This window comes from Aythya fuligula, unplaced genomic scaffold, assembly GCF_009819795.1.
Source record: "Aythya fuligula isolate bAytFul2 unplaced genomic scaffold, bAytFul2.pri scaffold_63_arrow_ctg1, whole genome shotgun sequence".
NCBI classification, from domain to species: domain Eukaryota; kingdom Metazoa; phylum Chordata; class Aves; order Anseriformes; family Anatidae; genus Aythya; species Aythya fuligula.
The window spans coordinates 22155-29805 of record NW_022473997.1 but is presented as its reverse complement, the minus strand read 5'-3'; the positions used below and the strand labels follow the sequence as shown (position 1 = coordinate 29805).

General features: G+C 49.8%; 2 long non-coding RNA genes across 2 annotated transcripts; both read right to left on the bottom strand.

Moving 5' to 3' along the window:
* Positions 1 to 4228: 4228 nt before the first annotated feature.
* Positions 4229 to 4647, bottom strand: LOC116501674. The gene is made up of 3 exons (XR_004254483.1): positions 4591 to 4647; positions 4358 to 4506; positions 4229 to 4264 (listed from the first exon to the last, which is right to left on the bottom strand). It is a non-coding gene; the product is annotated as an uncharacterized LOC116501674 (long non-coding RNA).
* A 162-nt stretch (positions 4648 to 4809) lies between these two features.
* On the bottom strand, positions 4810 to 6521 carry LOC116501672. Its single transcript, XR_004254481.1, has 4 exons — positions 6309 to 6521; positions 5218 to 5347; positions 4999 to 5037; positions 4810 to 4867 (listed from the first exon to the last, which is right to left on the bottom strand). It is a non-coding gene; the product is annotated as an uncharacterized LOC116501672 (long non-coding RNA).
* Positions 6522 to 7651: the final 1130 nt, after the last annotated feature.

Genomic DNA, 7651 nt, shown 5'->3' with positions numbered 1-7651 from the left:
TAGAGACAAGAGAAAAGCACACTCTGAGGCACCTCACAGCCACAGCGTACCTGCTGCAATAATACCTCTCTCTTCCCAGCTCCGGTACTTCAGCTGCTCACCAGCTCTAACTGAGATTCTTTGCTCACAGTGCCACAGCAAACTCCACCCGGGCCACACAACACACACTACACAAGCTACAATGGCTAAGACACACAAGCTGCAACGTTCCCGCCCAACAATCAGTCGCATCGCACAGGAATAATGCCACACACTCCTCGAAACCAAACCTACCAGTCTTCAGCAGCTCCCCACCTCCTCCTACCAACCACGCTCAGCAAACACACTATTTGCCCCTGAAAAAAAAAAAAAAAACAAAAACTTAGAACATACACACACACACAAAAAAAAAAAAAAAAAAAAACAGCTGAGGTCCACAAATGCCAAGAAGACGTGCACACACAGCAGCCCCAGCAGGAGTAATCACAGACTTACCCTTTGCAGAGGAAAGAGCAGACTCTGATACAACCCTGCTCAGTCTCTTGGTAATGCTGCACCTACGCTGTCAAGCCACACATAGCATGTAATCAAGCTGGTGTAACTCTCCAGGGGACTAAAACAAGTGTTTTTATACATGTAGAGATTAAAATATGGCTCAAAAACAGGAGCATATGTGACCATCCCAAAAAACAGTGAGCCAGCAAACTCTACTAAATATCCCTCTATTCCAAGCACTTCGAAATCTAGAATTCCAACCACTTAGAAATCTAGAATTCCATGGACTCCAGCCTGTCTAGAAAACCCTGCAACTGACTGAAGGAAACACAAAGCACTTACCCCCAAAGAGCAGCCCAGGCAGAAGGAGCTCTCTGATGGCATGCCTGGGGCTCATATACCTTTTGGCCCCACCCAGAACCCAAACCAAATCACCTGGGAATGATGAGGGGCAAAGCACAAGAAAGTAGAAAGAGAACAAGAGAAGTAGCTGTGGTTTTTTTCTTTCTTTTTTAAAAATCAGCTTTATCTCAAAAGAATGCAGAGAGCAGACAAGATATCTCTGGTAATTCTAGAAGCAAAAATCCCTTTTTGCTTTCTCTGCAGGTTTTAATATTGAATTGACAATATCACCAAGCTAGTAACTGAAACTTTCTCAACTGGAATTAGTTTAAACAGACTCATCCCCATCTGTAAACACAGAGAACCAGCATTCACCAGCATGCCAGCCCTAATACCCACCTCCTGCACAACACTCACTACTACTAATGCAACATACCATTGTGCAACACCTCTCTGTTCCCAGCTCCTTTACCTCCCCTGCTCAGTAGCTCCAACTGAGAAATGGGCCCGGGCGGCGCCGCGCTTAAATGGGCCCGGGCGGCGCCGCGCTTAAATGGGCCCGGGCGGCGCCGCGCTTAAATGGGCCCGGGCGGCGCCGCGCTTAAATGGGCCCGGGCGGCGCCGCGCTTAAATGGGCCCGGGCGGCGCCGCGCTTAAATGGGCCCGGGCGGCGCCGCGCTTAAATGGGCCCGGGCGGCGCCGCGCTTAAATGGGCCCGGGCGGCGCCGCGCTTAAATGGGCCCGGGCGGCGCCGCGCTTAAATGGGCCCGGGCGGCGCCGCGCTTAAATGGGCCCGGGCGGCGCCGCGCTTAAATGGGCCCGGGCGGCGCCGCGCTTAAATGGGCCCGGGCGGCGCCGCGCTTAAATGGGCCCGGGCGGCGCCGCGCTTAAATGGGCCCGGGCGGCGCCGCGCTTAAATGGGCCCAAACAGACTTATTCTCTAGAGATAAAGGAGGTGATCCTGCTCACTCTCTAGGCACTACTGCACTTATGTAGTCAAGGAACCCTTCCCACGGTTTCCCAAAAACAACGTACCTTTTCTTTTTCTTTATATCCTTTATTTACATAGAAAGAAAATCTAGGAGCAGAACTGATTACACGCCAAAAAAAAAAAAAATCAAATCCATTCCACTCGCAGGAAAAATCACTTACTTCAGTAGGCTATCTGAGAACCAAAAGGCTATGCTGATATGCTGGGTCAAAACACACTAGAGGACACTGGGGCCAGGCCCTCTGCTGCACCGGCCTAAAACCCATCCCTGCACTCACCAAGGTGCAACCCCAACCCAAACACAGACACAGCATTTCAGCCTCAACACAGTTTTTGGAACTGCTGGAAAGCAGGCTTCATCCTCAGCGAGGCGTACTCAGGCTGCACAGGAGGGGGCTTCAGGCACCTCTTTGCCTATTAAAGAAGAACGCCATCAGGAACTGCCACACCAGACAACCTTTTTCCTCTACAACACCTTTCTCAGGAACCACGCAGCATTCCAGCGACCTGCTTTCCTCCTACTCTAAAGGATATCTCAGCCCACCTTGTCTGTGGCACCTCATAAACTGGAGAGAAAGCAACTGCAGCAGCAAAAGCCACAGCACCCTTAGCACCCTTAGGACAGTTACTCTCATCGCCTCCTGTACCTCAGCCGCTGGCCTGCCCCACATGGCAGATGCTTCCATCTGTTCTCTTCACCCACTTATAGCACCTCTAAAAGAGTAACTGAAATTTTACTCTATTGGTTGTAAGAAAATAACTGCACTGAACCGCACCCCAAAAATAACAGCTACCTCTGCTCATCACGTACGAGTCACTCCAGAGGCACCTCGGGTCATGACATCCTGGACTGCACACTGCGTTTCAGCCTGAACAAGGGAAAACAGTCACAAAATAATCATTCAGCTGCCAGCATTAGCACCCATCCCTCAACAACACAAAGGAACCCCATTTACAATATTATCGTTTCAAAACAGAAGCCCCCATACCTCAGCACCTCAGAAGTAGATCAAGCCAGTCACCGAGCTGCCTACAGAGCGCTGAACAGTTCCAGAAGGGGCTCTTTCCTGTGACAGGTTCCTCCAAAGGTTTACACTCTACTGGGGACAGGATAGAAATAAAAATAAAAATTTCAAAACCCCATATCTGTAAGCTTTCAAGATTCAACAGACCTCCTCAAGGATACCATTCAAGTGCTATGCGAACAGCTGCTCGCAAGCAGCTCAACTGTCCCCCCAACCCCCAACATCTGCCAAACACCACAGAGATGACTGTGCCTGCTGCCCTTCAGTACGTGCACAGAGGCAGACTGGATGTCTTCGCCAACACAGTCCAGACAATGTATTAGTACACCCATGCACTGCCACGTTAGCTGTCATCACTAACTGCCAGGCAGGACAGCTCCAGACCAAACACATACATACACAGCCACGCCACAAACACTACAAACAAAACACACAACACAAGGCGCAAGAAAAAGTGACCCCCCAGAGGAAAGCCCTATGGCAACAGCAAGTCACAACAGGTGCTCTGCACCAGACCCTAGGAGAGACTCAAATGTCACGACATGTGACTGGAAGCAACTGCCAGAACTGGGATGATGGAGGCCTAAAAAGCCTGCCTTCAAGACAAGAGACCAGAAGGATGGGGACTGAAAACCCCATAAGAAGACACTTAGGAAATCAATTCCCAAGCAGGAGCTCCTGATGCGGTCCAGATGACTTCTGCAAGAGTGAGGATGGAAACAGATGTGATCTCAAACCGAATACGATGCACAAGACCTGAAACAGATCTGCACTTTAAGCAGCGACTGCAAGACAAGTGCTTGCATCAGCCCTACAATGATGAAACAAGCATTTAGGAACTTTGGTGTGGCTACCAAGTTGCCCATCTAATCTGTCCAGTGGAAGAAGGAAATGTGGATATCAAGACCTGAGGAGCATGAAATATATGTTGATCATATCAAGACACGTTTGATACAAACAAGTATTACACACACAGAAGGGATTCCTTTAAGCTCCCACTGCAAGACGAGAGGTGCTCAGCTCCCAGTTGAACATCAGCAATATTCCAGTGATGTCAAGTGTTCAGTACCCTCAGGATGACTTAGCCAGGGCCTGCTGAGCACCAAGAGCAACAGCACAGTACAGCACAGACAACACAGAACACAGATGACAAGCTGGGACTGCCCTGCCTGCAATGTGTTCACACTGTACGTGACAGAACTCCCCACACAATCTCTCTGCCTGACCTGATCAATCCTGAAAGGCCCCATCCAAAGCAATGACTTAAAAGCACAGACCCTCGCCCTATGGGTGCATTCACAACCCCAACTCAAACATAGCACTTGCCCCTGCCCCCAACTTAGCTTGGGAATGCTGGGAGGCAGGTTCCATCCTCACCAAGGAACACAAAGACTAGCCAGGACATTGCTTCAGGCACAAGGCTCCTCTTCACCTGCAGAAATGAAGTGCCATCAGGCACCAGCACACTAGCCAAATTTCTTCCAGTGAAACAACCTCCTCAGAAACAAAACAGTAGTCAACTGACCTGCTCCGCTACTGAAATCAGATAGACGCCCTTTAAACAACTCCCCAACATGCAGTATTTGCCCCTGGACTTAATTCTCAGGGCTCAGAATCAACCATCAACGTGGACCACAGAGGCCAGCTAGGATGTTCCCAGCACCTTCTTCGTCCCTGAAAGAGAGGAGTCACCCAGAGATGCATCAAGAGACTTCTACACCAAAAACAATACCCGTTTTCCAACTTTTCTCCACTCACCTTCCCGATCCAGGCTTAGCACTTCCATTCAGTGTGCCGAACCAAGGTCACGGGGCTTAGACCAGGAAGAAAGAACAGACACACATGACAATCCACAAAACAGTCTATACCCACTCCTTTCCTCCCCTGCTGCAACAGCCAAGAAGCCCCAGAGCCACGTGCTCCAACGCAGTACCACCGCTTCGCTCACCTAACATCCCAAGGAGATGCATCATGCTCCCAGCTCCTCTTGTGCTCTGAGCATCTCCAACATTTCAGGAATGGGAACCGCTGACGTCTGGCACGTGTCAGAAACGTGGCAGGAAACGTACTCTGCTGTCACAAGGCACTTGCAAAGCCGGCCCGACAGGTGAAGCAGACTCACACAGTCCACCGACCAACTCGGGGCCCCCACTGCTGTCCACTCACCCTCATGCTTCATTCAAGCTTCCGTGCCTACGCCCTGAGCTACAAGAAACAAAGAGAGAAGGTCACATCCACAATGGATACGCAAACAGTGCAGCACATGCAGAGGACTCAAACACAGAGACCAGAGCCAGACAAATAAAAAAAAAAAAAAATGAAGTCCACAAATGCCACAGGGCCATGAATGCATAGCAGCCCCGGCAGGGGTAATGACAGACATACCCTTCGCAGATGAAAAAGGTGACCCTGCTCAGTCTCTTGGTAATACTGCACCAACGCGGTCAAGCCTCTTCTAGCATGTAATCAAGCTGGTTTTAGTCCTCTGGAGAGTTACACAAGTGGGTTGATTCATCTAGAGATTAAAATACAGATCAAACACAGGAGCGTATCCCAACCATCCCAAAAAACAGTGAGCCAGCAGCCTCTACTAAATATCCCTCTATTAAGTGAATTCCAAGCACTTAGAATTCCAGAAATCCATAGACTCCAGCCTGCCTAGAGAACCCGGCAACTGACTGAAGGAAAAACAAAGCACTTACCCCAAAGAGCAGCCCAGGCAGAAGGAGCTCTCTGACGGCATACTTGGGGCTCATATACCTTTTGGTCCCACCCAGCACCCAAACCCAATCACCTAGGAAAGGGGAGGGGCAAAGCACATGAAAGTAGAAAGAGGAGGAGCAGCAGCTGTGGTTTATTTACTTATTTATAAGGCTTAGCTCAACAACATGCAGAGGGCAGACAGGAGAACTGGGGTGTTTCAAGAAGCAACAATCCCCATGCTTTCACGGCAGCTTTGAATATTGAAAGGAAAATACAAACAAGCAAGTAACTCCTTTTTTTTTTTCCACCTGGAATTACCTCAATCTTTCATTTACAAAGAAAAATCTAGGAGCAGAATAGATTACATGCCAAAAGAAGAATTCGATTCCATTCCACTCGCAGGAGAAATCACTTACTTCAGCAGGCTATCTGAGAACCAAAAGGCTATGCTGATGTGTTAAAACACACTACAGGACACTGGGGCCGGGCCCTCCGCTGCACCCACTTAAAACCCATCCCTACACTCACCAAGGTGCAACCCCAACCCGAACACAGACGCAGCATTTCAGCCTCAACACAGTTTCCAGAACTGCTGGAAAGCAAGCTTCATCCTCAGCGAGGCGTGCCCAGGCTACACAGGACAGGGCTGCGGGCAACTCTTTGCCTACCGAAGAAGACTGCCATCAGCACCTGCTTTGTTCCGATTCTAAAGACTAACATCACAGCCCACGTCGCCTGGGACACCTGATAAACAGAAGAGAAAGCAGCCATACCGTTTTCAAGCCGTCCCTGCACGTGTCGCTCCTCGATGATCTGCAACCTCTTCTCAAATCCTCAACCGCTTCTGTGGAGAGCCTGCCATGGCACCTGCAAAGCAAGACCCTTCGCAGTCACCTCGTGCTACTTGGCAGTTCTGCTCCAATCCAGCTCACAAACAGCCCGCCCTTCCCGTGCTGCTCTTCAGAGTGCAGCTTGGCCCCACTCAGCCTGTGCGACACACCTGTGAAACAAAAAGAAAAGCATAGGCTGAAGCAGCATCCAAAGACACAGCACAGCTAGGACAGTTACTCTCATCTGCTCCCTAACCTCTGCCCCCTCACCTGCCCTCGAGGCAGATGCTTCCATCTGCTCTCTTAGGCCAGCTACAACACACCTCTGAAATACAAACAGGATTTTTACTGTACTTTGTGCAGTTAAGTAACTGCAGTGACAACTGCACCACTAAAGTAACTGCTAGATCTGCTCATCGCTCACCTTGCTAAAAGAAGCTGTGTTCAAGTCCCGTGTTGTACACTGTGTTTCAGCTTTAAGAACTGAAAACAGTCACAAGATAATCATTCAGCTGCCAGCATTAGCACCCAACCCTCAACAACACAAAGGGACCCCGTTTACAAGATTATCATTTCAAAACAGCAGCCCCCATACCTCAGCACACCTCAGAAGTAGATCAAGCCAGTCACCGAGCTGCCTACGGAGCGCTGAACAGTTCCAGAAGGAGCTCTTTCCTGCGACAGGTTCCTCCAAAGGTTTACACTCTACTGGGGACAGGAGAGAAATAAAAATAAAACTTTCAAAACCCCTTATCTGTAAGCTTTCAAGATTTGACAGACCTCCTTAACCACACCATTCAAGCACTATGCAAACAGCTGCTCACAAGCAGATATACTCTCCCCCCCCCCAACATGTGACAAACAACACTGAGATGACTGTGCCTGCTGCCCTTCAGTACGTGCCCAGATGCAGACCGGATGTCTTTGCCAACACAGTCCGGACAATGTATTAGCACACCCATGCACTGCCACGTTAGCTGTCATCACTAACTGCCAGGCAGGACAGCTCCAGACCAAACACATACACACACAGCCACGCCACAAACACTACAAACAAAACACACAACACAAGGCGCAAGAAAAAGTGACCCCCCGGAGGGAAGCCCTATGGCAACAGCAAGTCAGAACAGGTGCTCTGCACCAGACCCAAGGAGAGACTCAAATGTCACGACACGCGACTGGAAGCAACTGCCAGAACTGGGATGATGGAGGCCTAAAAAGCCTGCCTTCAAGACAAGAGACCAGAAGGATGGGGACTGAAAACCCCATAAGAAGACGCTTAGGAA